Source organism: Rousettus aegyptiacus, unplaced genomic scaffold (genome assembly GCF_014176215.1).
Source record: "Rousettus aegyptiacus isolate mRouAeg1 unplaced genomic scaffold, mRouAeg1.p scaffold_m13_p_4, whole genome shotgun sequence".
NCBI lineage: Eukaryota > Metazoa > Chordata > Mammalia > Chiroptera > Pteropodidae > Rousettus > Rousettus aegyptiacus.
Window position 1 is genome coordinate 153,589,237 of NW_023416307.1, and position 6,469 is coordinate 153,595,705.

At 54.1% G+C, this 6,469-nt stretch overlaps 1 long non-coding RNA gene across 1 annotated transcript; it reads left to right on the forward strand.

Moving 5' to 3' along the window:
- The first annotated feature begins 1,332 nt into the window (after positions 1 to 1,332).
- LOC118601692 lies at positions 1,333 to 3,480 on the forward strand. Its single transcript, XR_004950523.1, has 3 exons — positions 1,333 to 2,938; positions 3,017 to 3,091; positions 3,201 to 3,480. It is a non-coding gene; the product is annotated as an uncharacterized LOC118601692 (long non-coding RNA).
- The last annotated feature ends 2,989 nt before the right edge of the window (positions 3,481 to 6,469 follow it).

The following is a 6,469-nucleotide window of genomic DNA, read 5'->3' on the forward strand; positions in this document are numbered from 1 at the left end:
TTGACCGGGCTGCAGACAACTGACCATTATGGGTCACCTAACTCAAGTTGGCCAAAGAACGTTTTTTTAAAAAAATTTTTAGGTGACTCTCATACAGAAAAGTGTAAAAACATAAATGTACAATTCAACAGATTATCCCAAAGAGAACACTCATGTAACCACCACCCCCAGGTCAAAAAAAAAACCAAATTGCCGATGTCCAGAAGCCCCCCATACCTCCACTCAAATCAAGCCCCTCTCCCCACCCCCAAAGGTAACTAGTATCCTCATTCCCAGTGCTATACTTCACTTTTGCCTATCTTTGAACTGTATTTAAACAGAATTATACGGTATGTATTTGTATCCGATTTTTTTCATTCAACATATGTGTGTGAGATCATTTTTTTTTCATTTTCTGATTTTTATTTCGTTTTCCAATAACTGCCGGTATTAGAAATACAGTCTATTTTGTACATTATCCTTCTACCTGGCAACTTCGTTAAAGTCACTTATTGACTTTAATTATTTGGGGATTTCCACCAACACCATAATGAGAGTGTCATTACTCTTTGCCTGTCATTTCACACTGGAAGAGACTCTGGGCACAGCGATGTGGAGATGAGGACATCCCTGTCACCTCCCTGTCCCCAGGGGGAAAGAGTCACCACTTCCCCCGTTAAATATGACATTCGCTTGCTGTCGCTTTTTTTTTTCTTTTGAAATTTGTGTATTTTTGTAAATTATGGACATTCCCTTCAATTAGTTTCTAACATAAATAAATGTTGAATTTCAGCATCTGTCAAGCTAAACATTTGATTTTTCTCTTTTGTGATGAATTGCACTGATTTATTTTCAATCTCAAATCTAGATAGATAGATAGATAGACAGATAGATAGATAGGCAGAGGTGTGCGTGCGTGTGTGTGTGTGTGTGTGTGTGTGTGTGTGTTTTACCAGTTTGGTAACCTAGTACTATTCAACGTTTAAAAGTAAACTTTTTCCTGAAATAAAACTTACATAATATAACAAATGCACAAACCGTAGGTGTACTATCAGCCAGACTCTCTCTTACCCACGTCCCAGAACTGGGGAAATCGTTTAATCTGTCTGAGCTCCGGTTCCCCCACGTGACGATGGGAATATTAAAAAGTGCTTTGCCTCGTAAAATCGTTAGGATTTAATGAAGTAACTTATATATATATGCTTAGAACCACGCCCAGCACGTGGAATGAAAGAATGAGTGAATGGGAGCTTGTTCAGTACAGGGCCAGGCCATATTGTGAAAACTGAGGAAATAGGTCACTATTATTGTTATTGTTTCCGGACATCTCCGAGCCCCGCTGGGAGCCAGACCCTGTGTGGCGTCCCGAGGTTCCGACCCGGCCGGGAGTCCCCTTTCCACGGGGAAGACGTGCAGCTTCCAAACGAGCCGCGATCCAGGGCGTGGGAGGTGTTGACGGAGGCGCCCGCAGAGCAGGAGCAGGTGCCACAGGGGACAGCACGGGATCCGCTCTCCCCACCGGCTCGCTCTTGAAGCTGAGCCAAGCAGTGCTCCCAGGACGCCTGTCGCCCTGACCCTCCAGCGCCCCACGCCCTCATCTGTCCCGCCGTCTGTCCGTCTGTCCGCGACTCTTCCTTGCCCTCTCGTTCTCTCTCTTTTGTGACTCCCACTCTCTCTCTGTCTCCACATCTCTCTCTGCCTTATCCGACCCCCATCTCTCCGCCTCCCTCACCACTCCTGCCCTCTTCCCATGTGGCCACTTGGCCACCTCCCCACGAGCAGGAAGGTCACTAGGGCCGTGATGAACTTTGCCTATCGGAAGGCGGTGCCAGGGGCCAAGGGGCGAGTCCGGGCCCAGCCGGGAAGGTGCGGCTTGACAAGGAAGCCGCCGCAGCAGCAGCAGCATACGACGTGGATGCAGGGGACCGAGACGAGACTGTAAAAGCGGAAGGTGACTCACAGCAGGAGGAACTGGTGGGCACAGGCTGGGGACCTGGCAGACGAAGCAGAACCTGATGGTTATTTGGAAATGAAGGATGGAGTCAGGGAGTGAGCAATTTCCAGGATATTTGGAAATATTCTGGCCTGAGGTTGCTCCTATGAAACAATTTGACCCCAAAAATTATATATATTTATATCAAACGATGTCAGAGCTAAATGTTACTTCTGATGCCATTTTACAGCAGTGGGGTCTCTAAGCCCAGAGGGGGCACATGGTCTGCCCAGCCCTGTCCTCACAGGGCTGGATAGAATCAGATTTCTGACTCCTTGATCTGGGCCGGGTAGAGGAAGGTGGTTTGCTTCAGTTGAAAACATCCTCGTGGAGCATTTACTGTGGGCCAGGTCCTTGTCCAGTGCTGCCAAGGACAACGGGCATGGGAGCGGGCCATTACCACCACGGGGGAGGGGACATTGTCCAGGAAAAGGCACGGAAGACCACGCCCGTGTCCAGGGCCTTGTAAATGGGGCAGGGGTTCTGCCTCCCAGCTATGGCAGCTCTGGAGGAGGCAAGGAAATCACCCCCCTCCCCAACCCCAGCATTTTCTAGCAACCTCCATAAGGTGGGCTTGGCTAGAACCAAGTGACTGAGGGGGAGAGTATACGGACCAGGAACTGCGGGCCTTGTGGGGAACGGGAAGGGTTTCTGCCTTTACTCCGGGGGAGACAGGAGCCCCTGGAGGGTCTGAGGATAGATTGAGAGAGAGGGACAAGGGAGGAGGAGCAGAGAGACCATTGGAGGTTCGGAATAATCCAGGAGAGAGATGAGACTGGGGTGCAGCCGTGGAGAAGAGAGACGTGGGTTGGAGTCTAGACGTTTTCAAGGCGGGCGCCATGGGATCTGCTTACACTGCCAGGGGATGCAGGGTGTGAAGGTCGAGAGCGGAGGAGGACGCCAAGGTGCTTGGCCTGAGAACCTAGAAGGATGGACTCGGGTTAACAAAGACATGGAAGACGGCAGGTAAAATGGAGCGGGAGGGGGTAAACCAGGAGCTCCATTCTGGACGCCATCAGATTGACAGCTCTTTGGTACCTCCAGGCGGATTGCGAAAGAAGAAACTCCTTGACCTACTGTCACCCAGGGTGGCACTGGTGGGTGCTACAGGAGACAAAGGTAAACGTCTGGAACTTTATTTAAAATTACATTTGGGACCAAGGGTCCACTTTCTCCCCGGGGTCATGCTGACGCCTGGTTATAGGAAACACTGGGTTTTCGCCTCCAGGGGCTCGTGAAACACACTACGTCAAGCCCGTGAATCGTTCTGGGATTTTCGGAGTCTGGGACCGGCGGGCTTTCCAAACCGCCCTTTCCAGCCCGCGCTGCGCTCCCTGCCCTCTGCCCTCGCCGCGCCCACAGCCGTGGTGACGGGTCACCTCCCAGGCATCGTGCCATGCATGTCGGCTCCTTCCTGGCACACGCGCTCGGGAGGGCGCTGGAGCTTTCCCTCGTCTGGCCCACGGCGAGGAGTGCAGAGCCCGCCTCGGGGCGTCTCCAGCTCAGACCACACAATGACCTTTCCTTTCCGTGAGAGAAGGAGCCCAAATGTTTACCCTCGCAGGGAAGAGAACAATGGGCGCATTCACAGGCCCCCGGAAGGGTTTATGTGGATCTGGGGGCAATATGTGTTATTTTACGGGTCAGTCTGTTGCCCACAAATGTCAGTGCACCGAAGAATTTACTGAGATTCAACCTGAGCAGTGATCTGTGAGACGTGAAGGGATGGATGAGAGCCTGCTTGAGGGAGCGGAGCGTCCTCACACTACGCTTCTGCTCCAGGGGCAGCCTGGGTCAAGCGTCCTTCGAGGGGAGGGGGGGCCGTGGGGCTGACGCGTAACGAACGGGGCACCTGCAGAGCAGGGACACATCCGCCGGTGGACATGGCCCCAGCTCTCTGCCCGCTGGCTGCCGCTCCTTACAGGAGTGTGTCCCAGCCACACTCCCTGCCCCACGGCGCTCACAGGCTGTCCTGCCCATCAGAGTGCAGCCCCTCCAGGAAGCCCAGGGCTGCGTGGCGTGACTTCCTGCAGCGCCCTGCCCTGCCCGGACCACCCTGCGGCAAGCGGCCCTATGGGAGCGGCACTCGCTTGTGCCAACAACGATCGACCAGCCTGTGTCCGCCACGGCCTTCGGAGCAGGCAGCACAGCTGAATTTCGTCTGCAAACCCACCAGCGGACATGCCAATTGGTACAACCCCTTGGGAGAATCCGATGACCGTTTCGGCCGACGCAGTCTATGCTCTGTGTTGAGTGCTGGGCTGGTACCTGGCTCTGGAAGCGTAGTTCCCACGTGAATACTGGTTAATATTTTTGTTTACGTTAAAGAGTAAAATGAAAGAGAAATGGCTAGACATATGTCGAAACTTCGCTCATCTGTCGATGACGTGAGCAACTTTTCTCCTGAATCGGATAATACTTTTCTTCTTTTTCTTTTCAATTTTTTAAATTTTTAAAAAATTTTTTTATTACAGTCAATATTCAATATTATATTCATTCCAGGTACACAGCACAGAATCATTTTCCAATATTGGAGAAATAGTTCTTCAATTTTTTTTTTTTGCTATTAACGATGTTACAGCTAAAGAGATGACACACTTCTAATCTATATCGTTAGAAATTTCTCTACCAGCCTCATAAATCTAACTCTAGACAATCAATAATACGATGACTCTATTAAGCCCTGATTTGTAGCATCTGACAATTTCCATGGTATAAAAACTCCCTCGCGGCAGGCTCCACGCTATGGGCACAGGTGGACGTCACTGAATTTGGATTTAGGGAGAGATGAATAATACCACGTTACACAGTGCTCCCGCCATACACACACGACAACCACCGATCCCCTCAGGAGCCACAGGAGTGCAAGGGGAGGGAGGCCAGAGCTGGGAGAGCTTTCGCGGATTCCTGGCAATCTAACAGTGGGTTCTCGTGAGCCGGTTCGGCGCAGCTCTGCCCAGGACGAGGCAGCACCTCGCCTAGGTCTGCGCCCAGCAGAGACGCAGACATGCGTGCACCAAAAACAGGAATATTCTCGGGAGCGTCCCCTATAAACGCCCCCAAATGTCTCTCAGTGGTAGACGGGAGAGGTACATTAGAATGCTGTCGACTGAGCAATGAGAAGAAACCCGTCGCTGCTACCTGCGTCGACAGGGCTGAACCCCAGCGACCCACCCACGTGACCCTGAGCGGCAGAGACGGGGCACGAAGGGGTGCGTTCTCATCACGCGCTCGAGGAGGGCAGGTCGGATCAGCCTGTGAGGTCCCAGGCAGGAGGGGGGTGGCGTTGGGGGGGAGGGGCAGGAGAGTGATTGGTGGGGGGCGGGGCGGGCGCGAGGCTGCCAGGTGCCGGTTTCGCGTTGGCGCTGGCGATGCCCCGAGGGCGTCCGCTGCGTGACCCTTCGTCTAGCCACAGCGCTCTCAAGCCGCGTTTCTGCGTGCGCGTGGTACGCCAACGCGTTTCCTTTTGAAAGGCACCAGCCCGAAGGCGCACGTGACTGCAGCCCTGTGACTAGGCCCCTCGGCTCGCCCCAAGACACCGTCCTGGCTTGGGATGTGTCGGAAATGCTCCTCTGGGAGCAAAGCTCTCCTGGAAAAATGACTTCCTCCCTCAAAGGCCAAGCTGGTCAACGCTACAGAGAAAAAGGAGGCCGGGGAGAGGGGGAGGGGAGGTGTACTTATAAATGGACAACAGGTACAGTTACCCAAGTCACAGTGGGGTGGCTGCTGATCCTGGGTCATGGGCTCCGGAGAAGGAAGGAAGGAGGAAGGGGAGGAAGGAAGGAGGAAGGGAGGGAAGAAGGAACAGAGACGTTTGGCAGAAGCTGCCCAACGCCTGGGCGCAGCCAGGCCCTGCACGCTGTGGGTGCCGGACTCACTGGACTCGCGGCCACCCCCGGGATGCAGGTCCTGCCGTCACACCCCTCTCACAGACAAGGAGGCAAAGGCGGGGTGCCCTCCAGGCTGTCGCAGCCCCCACCGCTGTTCCCCTAGCACAGAGTGGGGGAATGATGTCACCGCCGGGAAGACAGCGCCCAGAAGGGCCGGGAATGTTCTGCCCCAGAACGTTCTGCCGATGCCCCTCCTCCTCCTCCTCCTCCACTGGCACGGGGCCTCCTGACCTGGGGGCCCCTGCATAGTGCCGCCAATCAAAATTAGCTACGGCTGATGAAGCGGGGACATCAAAGGAGCCCACAGGAGGAATAAGGAAACGCGAATTCGGAGGAGAAGCAGCGAGGCCAGTGTTCCCACCAGGTGCTGATACCTGAAGCGCTGCTGTCTGTCTCATGCAGAACCCGCCTCCAGGAGGGCAGGGCAAGAACCCGCCCCCCCCCCCCCCCGTGGGGCAGAGAGGCCAGCTCCTGCACCCTGGGGGCTGTGGAGGGGCCTTCACCGCCTGCCCTATAAGCCTGGCCCTGAGGCCATGCTTCCTCCCTGGCTAGCCCACCCCCACCTCCAAGGGAGCAAGCCTTCTTCCTTGTCTTTTGTTGATTAAAT